The sequence below is a fragment of the Nannospalax galili genome, unplaced genomic scaffold, assembly GCF_000622305.1.
Source record: "Nannospalax galili isolate Female #2095 unplaced genomic scaffold, S.galili_v1.0 scaffold410, whole genome shotgun sequence".
In the NCBI taxonomy this organism is placed as follows: Eukaryota; Metazoa; Chordata; class Mammalia; order Rodentia; family Spalacidae; genus Nannospalax; species Nannospalax galili.
In genome coordinates, this window is record NW_008329143.1 from 32521 (window position 1) to 40264 (window position 7744).

Consider the following 7744-nt stretch of genomic DNA (forward strand, 5'->3'; position numbering starts at 1 on the left):
ACACAGACAAAACTGCAACCCTTGCTTTTGCCTAGAAACAGAGCAACTGATGGCTCCTCAATTGCACTTTGAGGCTGGTACTCAGCTTAGTACCTCAAGATGCTGGGTCTGCAGGTCTGTGCAAAAGGCATTTTGTTCAAGTTACCTTTCCCCTCTGCAGCATATCATTTTTCTTTATTAAATAATTACTACTATAAAAAAAAAAGAAATGAGAAGCAAGCTATCAAGCTTTGTTTTTCTTCTTCTTCCATATTTTGATGTTGGTTAAAAAAAAATTAAGCCAGACTGGTAAGTCTAGCCTTTGGTGTTGCCAGAAACATTAAGTCACCATTCTTTTTCAGATCTATGACATTTATGTGGTTCTCACCAACGTTTGCTATGCTTTTCTTCCTGTCCTTTGTCTCTGACTCACTTTCTGTTCTCCTGTATAAGACTGGGGAGACGCTAATGTTCTTGACTAGAAAGCTCATTCTGAATTTTCCTATGAATGTAAAATCTTTGGGGGACACCAAAAAAAGAAGGTAAAGTCTATCCCAGCTGGTTATCATTTGGTCAGCTTTCAACGCCTTTAATCCCAGGTCTTTATCCTCAGAGCAGCAAAAGGCTCCACTGTAAAATAGCAAACACTTATGAGTCCCTTGCTGATCTGTTTCTGCAAGAGATTTGGTTAGTTTCTCCAGCAAAGAATCTTTAAATCATGCTACTGCAAAGGACTTCAAGAGGTCATCTTCCGTACCACACTGCCAAAGGGGGCTGTGTTTCAAATAATGAAAATGGATGGTCGTTACTGCAGTTCTTGAAGTTTTTATGGGACAGATGTTTCTCCCCAAGACAGCTCTGCGTTGGTTTCAAGAGCACTCCTGCTGAATGAAGATCTATAATGCAGGCAACTGATCAATACTCCCTTAACTTCGAGAACATTGGAAAGACATGTGTATGAGGGCAAACAATTGGCACAAATAACTAAAATAATGTGTGTGGCTCATAGTAGGAAGGCTTCGCCCCATGCCACAGTTCATCAGATTAAGTAAGCATCAAGAATCATATTAGTGTGTATTTCATTAATATTCTTATTGATTTTATATATATATATGAATTCTGAGTTACACAGAGTTAGTGTTGCTGGGCTAAATGGAACTTTGTTTTCAAAGTTGTCTTTTAATTTGCCAGACACATGGTAAAGTTGTTTTAGGTTTTGTTTTTTTCAAATTTCTAAATTTTGCTTTAAAGTCTAGAATGACAGATACCATACAGAGTCAGATTGGACGCTTGGCTCCAGTCGTCGCCACCCTTCCACATCTGTCCTCGCAAAGGACTCCCAAGAACCATGGTCAATGGAACACGGAAAGCGACGGCAGTGACGTCATCTCTCCGCGGTTCTGCAGTATCACTGTTTCTGATCTCTAGTTTTTGGGTGCTGTCACTGTGCCCTTTTTGGATTCAGAATTTCCCTGCTCTCTACAACCAGATGAGAATAAAGCGCACATCAGTCTTCTTTACTTTCCCTTCTTTTCTTTTCAGTTACTACTCCATTTTATGTCTTTGCCATGGCATACATGTGGAGGCCAGAGGACAACTTGGGAGAGTCGGTTTTATCCTTCCACCATGTAGGTCCTTGAGATCAGATTTAGGTTGCCTCAGGTTTGGTATCAAGTGCCTTTACCTGAGCAGTCTTGATGGCTCATTCATTTTCTTTTTTTTTAAATTTATTTTTATTTTATGCATATGTGTGTATTGCCCGCATGTGGGTAAGTACACCCGTGTCGTGCAATGCCCACAGAGGACAGAAGAGGCCATCAGATCCCCTGGAGCTGCAGTTACAGACAGTTGTTAGCTGCCATGTGGGTGCTGGGATTCAAACCCAGGTCTTCTGCAAGAACAACCACTGTTCTTAACCACTGAGCCATCTCTCCAGCCCCCTCCTTTTCTTTAATGTATAATTTCATCTAGACAGATAGAACACCAAGGTAACAAATAGCAAATGAGTTCATGTTGGTATTATTAAATTAATAGTAAAAGTATTAAAGTATACTTGGCAAGATGTAGTGATGCTTCTCTAAAACTAATCGATTACATTAGTAAAATGTTTTATTTTTTATGCCATTTGACAAGTAAGACCGAGGTCACCTGAGATGTTCATGGTCATCAACGTTACTCAGGGTAAAATTCAACATACTTAATGCAGAAATTCTGTGTTTACTTATATAAACTAAGTTTTTGTTGTCTTTTTTCTGTTTTGTGATAAAACCTCAATTTATAGCCCAAGCTTTCTTCAAACTCTCCATCCTCATGCCTCAGCCTTCCAAGGGCTGGGATTCCACATACCATGAAGCCCAGCTTCACACTAAAGTCTAATCAGGAGTGGACACCTGTATCTTTAAAGACAGGCTAATATAAACCCAAAGGAGGTTGGAGAGCAAGGGCAGGTGGGAGAAGGAGTGAGAGAAAACTTTAATAAAGGAACGGTGAAGATGGAGAAAAAGGAATTTTCATCACAAGACAAACTGATTTCAAAAACTCTTCTCTGGTACAAGATTTTAAAACGGCATATTTTCCTTCACAGCGTTAATATAACAGATATGTCATATTTAGTTAATGATTACCATTGTCTGCCCTCAGATTCCACATAAATATACCAAATACTGTGAGTGTGTTGGGGTGTGTGTGTGTGTGTGTACGTGTGTGTGTGTATGTGTGAAATCTCAAGACAGAGAAAGACACAGTATTTTAAGAAACTGACTCGTGATTGTGAGAAGTGACAAACCCAAAATCTGAAATGTTGGCCAACAGGCTAGAGAACCAAGGAAGTGTCAGGTCAGCTTGAGTCAAAAGGTGGGCAGAAGTCCCTGTTTTCAAGGAAAGTCAGTCTTTCTTCTAGTAAAGTCTTCACTGATTGGATGAGATCTACCCACATCACAGAAGGTAACCTGCTCTGTTCAGAGTCTACCAATTTCAATATTAACCTCATCTTAAAAATGATGCACGTAAATATCAAGAATAATGTTTAAGCATCTGGGTACTGCCGTGGCTTGACAAGCCAATGCAGAAATTTAATCACTACTACCTGTCATATCCAGCCAATCAGTGGTGTGATATGGTGTGGTATGGTGTGGGTACACTTTAGTTCTGTTTGTTTGCAGTGCCAAGAATCAGTGCCAGAGTCCAATGTCTGTCAGGTAAGCACTCTGCCATTGAGCCATACCCTCAGCTACAACAAGCTTTTATTGATACTACAATGCGCAAAGCTCTCTACCAAATGTCACTGACACAAAAAGGTCATTCCTTTTGCTCATGTTTTTCTTGACAATACATAATGATAGATGTCACACGGGCTTAGCATGGCTTTTTAATCAACAACTCTTGTACATTTCTTGAAACCCTGTCATATTACTGCCTTTACAGAACTTTCCACATAAGAATGATTAGCTAATGTGCTTAAGGAAGACACTAACTACATTACTCTTAAGTTATAAATAAGAAAAATTACCTTTTTATCTATTTTAAATCACACACAACAGTGCTCCAAGTTGAATGGAGGTGCACATCAAAAAAGTATATTATTTTCTTGCTATTATTGTATAAAGCAAGGTCTAATTTTTAAGGTCATTTATTTTTAATCCTTTTGAAAATAGTATATTGGAGCAATTAATATTTTAATGACCAACAGAGCTTTGGAAAGTACAAAACAGTATGGCTAGAAAGAACAGATCATTTTTCAGTTGGGAGCGCTGGTTGTTCTTGCAAAAGTCCCGGGTTCAAATCCCATAACCCACATGGCAGCTAACAACTGTCTGTAACTCAGGTCCCAGGGGCTCCAACAGCCTCTTCTGACCTCCACGGGCATTGCACAACATGGGTGCACTTACCTACATGAAGGCAATACATGCATACACATAAAATAAAAATAAATGAGAGAAAGGAGAGAGAGAGAGAGAGAGAGAGAGAGAGAGAGAGAGAGAGAGAGACTGAGAGGGAAACCTAAATGGTCCTCTAAGCTGTGGGGAGTTCTTTTATCATTTTTTCCTCTGGTGAGGAGGCTATTACCCTGTATCCTGGGGTAAGCCAGCATCAGTTACAACCAAGGAACACAGCAGTAAAACACAAACTAAAAATTAAATATGTTCTGACATTAGAGTTCTAACAGTATTTTTAATTAGAAAAAAACCACATTTTCTCCATTGCAATTTTTGATGCACATTGACAAGAGAAATCCAATGAATTGTTGGGGAACCCTGCTGTTAAGGTTGGCTCCTTTCTCAGCAGGAGCTTCCTGCCTGACTTGCCAAGCAGGGATGCTTGGCCTCATTTAAAACATGACCTTTGGCATAGTTACCTGGAGTAAAAACTACCCCCCAGGTTTTTTCTATATGATAATTAGGCATTGCCTGGTAGTTGGATGATAGGAGCCTACTGCCACATGTAAATAAAGCATACTATGAGCACCTATCAGCTGAAGCATTGGCTACTGCCTCCACGCTATATTTTCCCTGACCCCCATCAAATAAACAGAACTGTTTCACTGAGTCTGGAGCTGCTTGTTTCACTAAACCTGCCTCCCCGGAAGGGCTTTCTTCCGTCAGTGCTCACTGGCCGTCCTGACCCCGTTCGTTGCTTCTGCTCCCTTTGTCCTCATGGACCGGTCGCCAAAGACCAATGAGGAGAGGGAGAGACCCCACAATGAATGTATAAATCAATGCCACAATTTTTTAAGTGTATGTGTGTGTGTGTGTGTGTGTGTGTGTGTGTGTGTGTGTTTCCATTCCATCTTCCACACACAACATTTTAAGAAATCCATTGTAATGTCATTTAAGAGGAGGGTCTATTTTTAAGCAGTATTTTTTAAAAAGAGATCTGAGGGGTCATAAACTATGGCCCACTCTATCTCAAATTAGAGTAGCATATCTGAAGGCCATGCCTATGGTTTCACAAACACTTAACCATTAACAGGAAAAAGCAATGCTTTGCACTAATCTTTACTAGTAGCGTAATTTCAGACACCCTGCCTTCCGATCCACTTAGCTTTAATGAATATTTCCTCTGGATGGTCAACTCTGCAGTCTACAAAAGTCCTGTAGGTTCCCAATTCTGCAAGTTCTTGACCTCAGACTCTCCCCTCCCTCTCTTTCTCTCCCCTCATCTGTAAAATGGGAAAACTATAAAATTGCTATAAAGGGGGGCAGAGCAGCTGGCTCAGCAGTTAACAGCATTGGCTGCTCTTGCAAAGGAGTCCAGTGTGCTTCCCAAGACCCACATTTAGTGGCTCACAACTACCTGAAACTCCAGCTCCAAGAGATGCAACTCTTTCTTCTGGCCTCTGTAAGTACCCTCAATACATGCATCATACATTCACACAGACACACTCAGACATACACAGACACACAGATACACACAGATACACACACACATACACAAACCTTAAAATACATCTTTTTTAAGTTGTTATAAACAGCAAATAACTTACAGTTCATGAAGGATTTATAATAATGCCTTGCACATAATAAATATCATATAAGTGACAGCTATTGGAATCTTCATTACACAGATTAAGAGATTAAGATCGAATTTAGTTCCCCATGATGGTAACTTGCATTGTAATTCATTTCTCCAATACCCCATGCCTCAGTCTGACTCTAGGGGGAACTCAAATTAAGACAAATTGTTCTGACAGCTTAAACTCCGTATTTGAGGAAAGACATTTAGATTGTTCTTAGAAGTTACAGGGAAGATCCCAGATGATAAGTGGTTTTCAAATGGCTTTTAACATTCACATCTTGTTCCCCTAAAAGATGTGTCCTGGAAAGATATACCCTGTCCCCAGCACCTTCTCACATCTCTCTCTGCTTCCTAGCCACCATAAGGTGAGCAACTGTGTGTCACCATGTCCTTCTACCATAATGTTCTGCCTTACCATGGACTTGAAACAACAGAGCCAGCCAATCATGAACCAGAACCAAAATAAATCTTCCCTTCTTTTAAATGTTTTTCTCTGGTATCTGTCAGAGTATTGAAAAAAAAACCTCAACATATTTTGTGTGAGTTCTAACCTTTAAAATCTGGATGGATTACTCAATGAATTGGAACTACTGACTAATCGTTTAGGGATGAAATTTTATTAGGTCGCTCATCTTTTTTCCCCTACAAATTCTAAAATTGTAATCTGCATAGAGAAACATCCTTCCCAGAACAGAAACCTCCCTCCTGCATTTCAGGGATGTCTGCCCTGTAGCCCTGTGGCCACAAAAAGTCCAAATTGTCTTGGTTTTTTTTTCTCTGAATTATAAAGCAAACAATGCATTACTAGAAGGGCTGTGAAGACTCAAAGTACTGTATCAAACATGCTTAAGATAAAGTCCAACAAAGCATTGGGCTGGAGAGGTGGCTCAGTGCTTGCTGCTCTTGCAGAAGACCCGGGTTCAGTTCCCAGCACCCCCAGAGTGGCTAACAATTGTCATTAATTCCAGTTCCAGGGGATCCAATGCCCTCTTCTGACCCCCACAGGCATTGTACAAACATGGGTTTCAAGAGTTTCCTAGATTTCACAAAAAAAAAAACCTTCCCTGTCATACAATCTAAAATTCATTGGTATTCAATAATGGGATTTGGGGAGCAGAGAGATGGTTCAGTGGTTAAATGAGTACATTGCTCTTGCAGAGGACCCAGTTCTGGTTCCCACCACTCAAATTAGGTGACTCACAATCACTTGTAACCTCCAGCCCCAGGGAGATTTGATGTCCTCTTCTGACCTCTGTAGGTACCTGCACTCATGCACACACACACACACACACACACACACACATAGACACTCTATATACACACAATTTTTTAATCTAAAAAGAAATAGTAGGGGGTTTACCTGCTAGTAATTGACACCTGTCTCTGAGAGCCAATACCACTCCCAGGAGCTGAAGGCAAAAGTCAGATGTGTCAGTTATTTTTATTTCTCTGACAGAACACCTGACAGAAGCAACATAAGAGAAGAAAGATTTATTTTGATTCATGGTTTAGGGGATATCAGTTCTTCGTGGTAGGGAAGGTTTGGTGGCTGAAGAGGCAGAGCTGCTAAGCCCATGGTGGCATGAGCTTGTGGCCTAGCTTGTTCCCTTTCTGGGCTCTGTGAACATAGGCCACCTTCTTTCAGACCCTTGCAGTACAGCAAGCTTTGATTCAGGGAAACCTGCTGTTGCCATGGCTTCTGCCTTGATGTGCTTTCCTACCTCTTCACACCATTGCTTAGTAAATTAAGTGCCACTTCCTCAGACAAGCCTTCCCCAATACCCTAGCAAAAGTAGGTGCCTCCTGATATGCACAACCATGTGCTTTACCTTTTTCTTCTTAGTGCTTTTCAGGGATGTTTAGCCTCTCCTAGTTGGCATAACAGGAAAAAAAAAACCCATAATAGATAATTTACAAACAATATCATGTATCGCTGGACTTGGAAGTCCAGAATCAGGACACTATGGATTTGATGATAGGTATAGCTCTTTCCCTAACCCCACCCTCAACAACTTTGGCCATCAGCTACTGAAAAAATGGTCCCTGTGCTGTATAGCTTTAGTGTCAACTTGACACACCTGGGTTGAGGGAGCCTCAATTGGGGAATTGGCCTCTTTTGGACTGGCCTGTGGCCATGTCTGAGGGGCATCTTCTTGATGAGTGATGTAGGAGGGCCCAGCCCACTGTGGGTGATGCCACCCCTGGGCAGGTGGGCCTATGTTGCATAAGAAAGCAGGCTGAGCAGGGGCCA